Raw genomic sequence first — 8,520 nt, 5'->3', positions numbered from 1 at the left:
AGAGATTGATCGAATTTGTCCTGACGCCGGCAGCCAAAGGCCTCACTGACGCCGGGTAGCTTGGTTGCAGAAAGTGTCTTGATAACCGTGTCTGAGAGAAAAGAGTGTTTTAGATAGAAGACCGTATGTAATCTGGTTTAGATTTCAAAACTAAAAAATGTAATGAAAAGTCTTCTAGAATCACATTCAATAGATTTTTTAATTTTTTTGTGATTTTTGAATAACAGTGGATTGGAAGTGAGATTTATAAATTATTGATTGAATAACAAGAGAACATAAATGATTTTTATAAATTTCACTTTCAATAACACAGGATTTCAGATGATTTTTAAAAATCATCAATTGAATAACATGAGATTGAAGAATATCCCAAAATCTCTTAAAATCTCAGTTCAATACACTCCCCCAGATACATGATACATGATACTAAAACAAGAGATCAAGCTTCTTCACATTATGTTGAATCAAATTGTTCTTTTATTTTTTTAAATTCTAAAATCACTTAAAATTCAATATCCAAAATTCTATAAATTCTAATCAAATCTCTTAATAAAATTACACTCAAATCTCTCAAAATTCTGAAATATTAAAATCCCAGCAAATATACTAAAATCCTCAGTTCAATACACCCCCATCGATGTTTGCAATTTTTTTTTTATTAATCTCTTCTCTTTAATTGATTTCTCCCGTTTCCTTTTTTTCTCTATAGGGATGAGATAGAAGATGAACAGTATATTTATTTGATTTGTTATAGTGAGCGTGGGTTGATCTGTTATCTTTGTTCTTTGAGAGATACAAGAAAGAGCTTTATGACCACGTGAAGAAAAGAACACAAGATGAAGATAATGTCGAAGAGGTAACGTTTCATCTCCCTCCTGGTTCTTTAGTTTTTTTATATATCTAACACATCTCCCTTTTACTCCGATCCTATACCTCTCGGAGTTTAGTATAGAATTCCAGATGCTTATGATTAAGACGGAGGTATTGATCAGGAGAGGTTTTCTATTGCTGTACAATGATACAAGTGAGCTGACAAAGAGCGCTTTGCTAGTGACCCAACACATTCTTATCTGCTTGCAATAGCAATATCTATCTTTATTATTTTGCAAAATTCTTTTTGGGCGTTCTAAATCATACTTTTTTTCTTTTGTCTAGGGACCTGGATTCAACGGAGAAAATGAAACCATATGCAGAGCAAGAAGCTTGGGAGGACCATCAGATTAGTAATTTCTGTTTTAACTCTATTTCTGTTGACCAGTCTTTTAGTTTACTACCCATTGATTTAAGTGACTTTTTTACTTGTATGCTAATTTAAATGACATTGTTATGCAGGAAAATCAACATTAAAATTTGGTGCAAAGAATAAGCAAGCCTCAGACGATTATCAGTAAGACATGTTGCATATTTTTTCTTTTATACCTATTCTACTGCTTTGGAATTTGTTTATCTCGTTTGAAAAATAGTCCTTTCTAGCTTTTTAACATGGAATAGGCCCATGATCCGGAGATTCTAAATGATTTTATTTTTTTGCAGTCGTTTGTGTTTGAGAACCAAATAAATTTCATTAAGGAATCTGTGATGGCTGGTGAAAATGTATTGCCTTAACATCTATCAAAGCTGGTGATATCTTTAGTCATATGTCGAGTTGTAGCTAAGTGCTTGTACTTGTCATGCAGCATGAAGATGATATGGATATTGGATACAAAACAAAAATCTCAAGATTTGGCAGAGAAATAAGCATTAGAAGAACTTCAGGTGCTATCCATTTTTTTGGGATTTTTCTCCATTATCTCTGTTTAATCAAAACTCAACCACCAGATCTTCATTTTAATTAGCGTGTGAACTTAATAAGTTCAGATTGTATGTTTCTTTGAGTTAATATCCATAGCAAAAACTAGAACTTATCCTGACATGTTCTTGCATCTATGTTTATTTGTGAATCAGGAAGTCAGAAGAAGTTAGCCGATTTATGTGTATCTTGATCAACTGCTTAAGGCTGTGGAAGAGGATCAGGTAATTCAAGCTGAGCTCATGCCATTATTAAAATCATCTAATAACAGACGAGAAGCTCACTTTACCAATCTATAACATTCGAGAATGTGTAACTGATACAAAATCAACAGAGAAGGAAACACTTTAGATAAAAGCATGCATCAAAAATTCTTTTATGTGCATATGAATTCCATTCACAATGTCAAAACCTGGCTCACAAAATTTCTTCAACTGCTCGTTCAGGTAGAACTCTACGTTTATTGCTCGTGCAGGTAGAAGTCTTTGTTTATTGCTCGTTCAGGTGAAGTCTATGTTTGCATCAACATTAGGTAAGTTACCTTGGTATTCTTTAGTAGTCATGAAAGGAAGACAAGCTACCTTGTTCTTTGTCATTGACTGAACCTTAACGTTGACTGAACCTTACCATATGGTAGTATGGTACCTAATCTCTGGCATTCGGGCAGTAGCTATATCCCTCTATGACTCTGTCACACGTGAAAAAAAAAACATATAATTAGCAGATTACACGATTCATATATCAGTTTCAGAGCTACCTCTGTAGGATATCATATATTCACAAGACACGTTTCTCGAGGAACAAAAATAAATAATCAAGAGTTTTCCTAGCACGTAAGATAACAAAAATGCTTAATCATGCAAATAATATAGGTACAAACCTAAAACTTGAGTTTAGCAAGCTCACTGTAAGATAAATTGGTTTTCTACTCGTTTGTTGTCTTTAAACTAAATATATTTAAATGAGATATTTTTCTTCTAACAAAAAAAATATTAAACATACAAATAAAAAATAAATGAGTTATTTTCGGCTTTTTCCCAATTTCAGAATCCAAAAATGAATGTTTTACACATGAAAGTATAATCTTTCACTTAATAAAAAAACCAACATGTGAAAAAAGTACCAAACAAAGTTTAAAGTTTTCAAATGATGGCATGTTTTTAAAGCTTTCACTAATGGAACTAGTCACGACCATATAACACAAGTGATACAAACATCACAAAACAAGAAATCAAGCAAAACATATTTACCTTAGTAATCACCAAATATGATTTTTTTTTTTCCTCAAAGTAAATATATTGATGAAAATTAGCCATTACAAAGAGAGTTAATTAGCCAAGGAGGCTTTAATACAGAGCTGGAATAGTAAGAACAGTTAGCACAGCCAAACTTTGCTAAAGAATGAGCTACATTATTACATTCTCTTTTAGTAAATATGAAAGAGCAGTCTATTTTAGAAGCCCAAGTTTTAATATCTTGGAGTAGGTTTGTTAAGGAGACATCAATTTGATGACCATTCACTAATTTGATTAAAATGTCACAGTCTCCTTCAAAAATAATTGAACGGTAACCTTTTATCCAAGCTTGTTGTATGCTAGCTAGTAGTCCTTTTGTTTCTGCTTCTAGTGGCGATCTTGTATTAGGAAGTCTAGTCGCACCCCACAGTATAGCTTCACCCTGAGAATTTCTGAAAATCCATCCACCTGTTGCTCGTCTTGTTGTATGATCATAACTTGTATCAAAATTGCATTTAAGATACGGAGAAGTCGGTGGTACCCATTTAGTTGAGGATGTCCTTATGACCGGCATTGATGTTGGAATATGGTGTAAGTTCTTAATCCATTCCTTTGTATCAGATTTTGCCTGGAGGACCGTTTTGGATATACTCTCTCGATAGTTGTTGAAAACCAGATTATTACGTGCCTTCCATATTCTCCAAAGCAAAACAAATGAAAAAATCGTATCATAGATGTTAGGAGATTGTGAATGAATGGATAACAAATATGATATCTCGATAAGGTTGTTACAAAGATCTGAAATAATATTCTTTATTTTATATTGGGAGGAGACCATATAAAATGTTCTGGTCCCTGGACTGAGGGAGTATACAAGTCTAAGCCCGGAACCTCTTAATAATTCAAAAAAAGAAAAAAAAAATCCTAAACAATATTCTTGACATGATCAACAGCTGCGGCGGTTGATAAGGGCTCCGCCTCTTCATATATTTGTTCTACTTAGAAACGAGGGCTCGAGTTCCTGAATTTTTTGCTCTGTTTCGTAAACTGCGGCGACATATGTGGTCTTGTGAAAGGTAAGGCTCTCTTGTGCGACGACGACGACATTTCTAATTCCGTCAAAGACACCATTTTCTTTTGCCATGACGCTGTTCTGTTGGAACAACTTGTTTTCATGTAGTGAGACGACAACGTTTCCAGTTCCATCATAAAACCCATTATCTTGTGCCATGGCACCATTTCGTTCCTTTAACTTGTTCACATGTCCCAAGACAATGACATTCTGACGTAGCGACATAGCTTTTGTGAATGAAATCGGTTCTTCACCAATGTGGCCATATCTGATATCCCTCTATGCCTTCTGGTTTGATACTGCATCGTTTCATAGGAAACTCACGTAATTTGTTTTCATGATCGAGAATAAGATTCTATGTTTTCTGTTGATTAAAGGTTTTTCTGTTTGAGCGTGGAGACTAGATTAGCCGTTACTTAGGGTGCAAATGATTGCACAATTGAAAAAGTTGAAGGAGTTTAAAAAAATTATTCAACCAAGTTTCACCATTTGAATGGAAGAAATTGGAAAAAACTATCCAACCTATTCAATTAAAAAAAAAAACTAATCATACAGCAAAAATGTTCAACTTATTCAACTACTATTTTGGAGATGAGTGAATTGAATATTTTCATACTCAATTTTGTTCAACTCACTTTTTAAATTTTAAGCAACCATTTGGAGCCTTAATAAAAGAACAAAAAAATACCAAAGAATCATCTTGGACCTTTCTTCAAATTTATATATTCACCAATTCAATATTGCTCTTAGGAGGCACATAATCTCATTGATCAAACACTTATATATTCACTTGGGAGAAGATTTAAACAGTTTTAGAAGTGTGGACAAACATTTGATTTTTTTTGTACACTAAAACCTCTATAAATTAATAATGTTGAAACCATGACATTTTATTAATTTATAAAGATATTAATTTATCTATAAATTAATATTTCTTATTTTATAGTGTAAAATAATAATTATTAATTTATAGATATATTTTTAATTGTTTAAATTCTTAAAATTCTGAACTGAAAATATTTTAGCAAAATAAGATTAGATTTGTGTATGTCATGAACTTTTATGATTTTGGAATCGATTATAAATTATAAATATTATAGACAAATTCACTTATACAAATGATACATAAATTCAAATTTATGAATAATAATATCAATTGTCATATTTTAGTAGCCTATAAACTATCAAAATGAAAATGATACACATCTAAAAATTGAAAACTTAAAAAAAGTTAGCTATTTTTATGACATCATATAGAATATTTTATATCATTATAATTTGAAAAAAACAACATAACCACAGTTTTATAGATATGAGTTATAAGAAAAACTTCAAAATTCTAAAGCATACATTATGAAATATATCAACACACACACACACACACACACATATATATATATATATAAATGTAAATTTACGTGATTATTTATTTATAATCTTATTGGGACCATATTTTACATAGAATTTCTTTTTTAAAATTATCTTATTATCTTATCAAATTTTGTTATTATCTTATAGGCTTGAAGCGTATTCTAATTTATAGAGGTTTTACTATATATATTTTGGAAGCAATTAAATTTAGTGAGTAATGATCGGTGAATGACATTGTGTATCAATTTTGAAGATTACAAAAACACAGGAATTATAAAAAAATTTTTTGGAATAATTTAAGTTGTAAGCTTAAATTTCTTTTTGAAAAATTAATACGAGTAAACTACAAAAAAACCCATCAAAATAATCGCAAGAAGCTTTCAAATATGGATTTCTTATTGAATATTGTTGATGATTTTAGTTTCACTTGATTTTTGCCGAATATATTTTTTTTACTGAGTAAGAAATTTTATTTTTGACCAAAGTATATGACCAAAAACAAAATTTAAATAATCTGGTTATTTTTTTGTGGTGAAGACAAATTTTTTACCAAAATTAGTGTTTAGGAGAAAATATTATAAGAAACAAAATCAAATAAATTTTGGTGAAGATATATAATTTATCAGTATTATCATTATTATTTTATATAAAATTTCAATAATAATTTTATAATCGTTTATTAAAAATACCAAAGATCATGATTTCTAAACAAGATTGTGAAAACCTTGTCAGCACAGCACAAAAGAAGACTGACATCAAAATCATCCCAATATGAATCCCCTATTTAATAAAACGGAAGTACACAACTTCAAACTTGTAGACTATATAATTTTAATAAAAGGTTACAAATGGGTTATAAAAAAAATTGATATTAATTTGTATTAGATATATGTTATATCACGTTGAAAGTCTTAATCTGTAACTCTTCATTTTCGCAAGATTTTAAGAGAATAATCTTAATTCTCTTTTACACTAAAATATATCCTTCAAAGATTTAATTGCTACATCACGTTGATTACAAAAGCAATAAACAGAATATTCCAAATTAATTTTCCACAGAAAAAATACTGGTAACCATAAAAAAAGAACAAAATCTAAGCAAATAATAACAATTAATCGTGATTCCTAATATCTTAATCTACAAAATCTTCAAAACTGCCAATATAAATAATACAAATCACCTCTCACAAAAAATACCTCGCTCATATTTATATACCTAAACACGAATTTTTTTTTTTTTAAATTAGTTATATAATAAAACGAAAGTAAACAACCTTTTTTGTAGACTATATAATATGAATTATAAAATTAATTATTTAATTATTTGGTAGGTTATAGGTTATATGAGTTGTAACCATTAGTTAATCTCGATTTAAGATTTTCTAAAACAGTATTCGAAAACATAAAATAAAATCTCCAAAGAATATTTAATTAACCATATATAGGCAAACAAATCTCAAAAAATAACAATTAGTTAATCTTGATTTAAGATCTTCTAAAACAAGTTATTCGAAAGAATAAAATAAAATCTCCAAAAAATATTTAATTAACCATATATAGGCAAACAAATCTAAAAAATAGTCACTCTTCCGCAGATTAAGAGGGATTTATAATTATACTATAAAATAAACCGATCAATAATCTATCGTTACCTTTTGATAAGGTATCATCTTTCGGTTCATGTCTTATAATTTTATCATACTTATAATGATGCTTATTATGTTTATACACATTAGAACATTACAATTCATGGTGTACTGCGAGTTAAAATATTACACGACGGGTTTATATGACATGACGTATTTGAGTAGATACTAATATAAATTTAAAATTTTGTTAATTCGGTGCTACACGGGTAAAATATTATTTCATTATTTTTTTAATAATATGAATATTAAATTAATAGACATATCTAATTAAGTTGATTAAATTAATACTGTAACAAAAAATTAACAAACAAATTATTATTTTTTATCAAATAACTTAATTCGCGGTGTACCGCGGGTCAAAATCTATACAAAATATACGTTCTTTCCATAAGTCATATTCAACATATGATTTAATGGCATAGTGTTTTCTAAAATAAAATAACTTTAAAACAAATAAAACAATCACATTTATAGTGATTTAAGTAAAAATATTAAAAATTTGTGCTCTAGCACGGATCCATCAGTTTTAGCAAATGATTTTATTGCATAATGTTTTATTCACTAAAACTTTTAAAATAAATCACATAAATTAGATTGTATATAAAAATTACAATATAAATAAAAAGAATTTCAACCCGTGCTCTAGCACGGGTCCTAATCTAGTTTACATAGTAAATTAATATACTAGGATTTTAGTTTACAGTGGGTTTTCACATAATTCTCCAAATAGAATATCAAAAAGTAGTAACTAAAATATAAAACAAAAATACCTTAATGTAAGATACTAAGATTCAATTCAAAATGAACAGTTTATTTATAAACTTCGCCATTTTAACTTTTAAGTCTAAAATACATATAGTTTATTAAAAGAAAAAAAAAAGTATTTGTCTGAATATATATGCTTTAGTTCTCATCTTTCTACACTTTTTTTCTTTAATCACTCTTTCAAAACTATATTTTCCTTCTACAAAATACCGTAGTAACAGTTGTATACCAAGTTTTGTATATGAAACAAAACCAATTAAGTGCATTTTTCTCTACAAATCGGGAAAAAGAAGTCAGTGACGTTTTCCAAATCTATCTGCTGTTCAACATTTCATTATTTGGGGAGCCAACAACAAAAGAAAATAGTTAATATTTTGACCATTCCAAAAAAAAAAAAAAAACTTGTGATGGAGAAACCAAAGCAGGAAAATAACAAAAGCAAAGCAAAGAAAATTCACAAAAGGCAAAGCTATCTTAGAGAATCCGAGCTGGCAAATCCCTCTTCACCATCATGTGGATGATAGTACTGCCATGTATACAATTACTTATCCACGTGTCACCTGTCCGAAGGCATTCTGAGATCGCGGGCAAAATCCAAACTCTTATCATCAAAAAAAATCTCAATTAAATAAAAGATAA

The 8,520-nt window shown here is 29.2% G+C and overlaps 1 long non-coding RNA gene across 3 annotated transcripts; it reads left to right on the top strand.

The window, feature by feature from the left end:
* Positions 576-2,768, top strand: LOC104757953. 3 transcript variants are annotated; one of them, XR_762587.2, is made up of 8 exons: positions 576-856; positions 948-1,024; positions 1,156-1,223; positions 1,333-1,387; positions 1,534-1,593; positions 1,677-1,755; positions 1,945-2,013; positions 2,236-2,768. It is a non-coding gene; the product is annotated as an uncharacterized LOC104757953 (long non-coding RNA). The 3 variants fall into 3 exon arrangements; XR_002036241.1 differs by lacking the exon at positions 2,236-2,768 and having other exon boundaries at positions 1,945-2,163; XR_762588.1 differs by lacking the exons at positions 948-1,024; positions 2,236-2,768 and having other exon boundaries at positions 1,945-2,163.

Source organism: Camelina sativa, chromosome 17, assembly GCF_000633955.1.
Source record: "Camelina sativa cultivar DH55 chromosome 17, Cs, whole genome shotgun sequence".
NCBI classification, from domain to species: domain Eukaryota; kingdom Viridiplantae; phylum Streptophyta; class Magnoliopsida; order Brassicales; family Brassicaceae; genus Camelina; species Camelina sativa.
The sequence above is the reverse complement of the archived record's forward strand: the minus strand, read 5'-3'. Positions and strand labels throughout refer to the sequence as shown.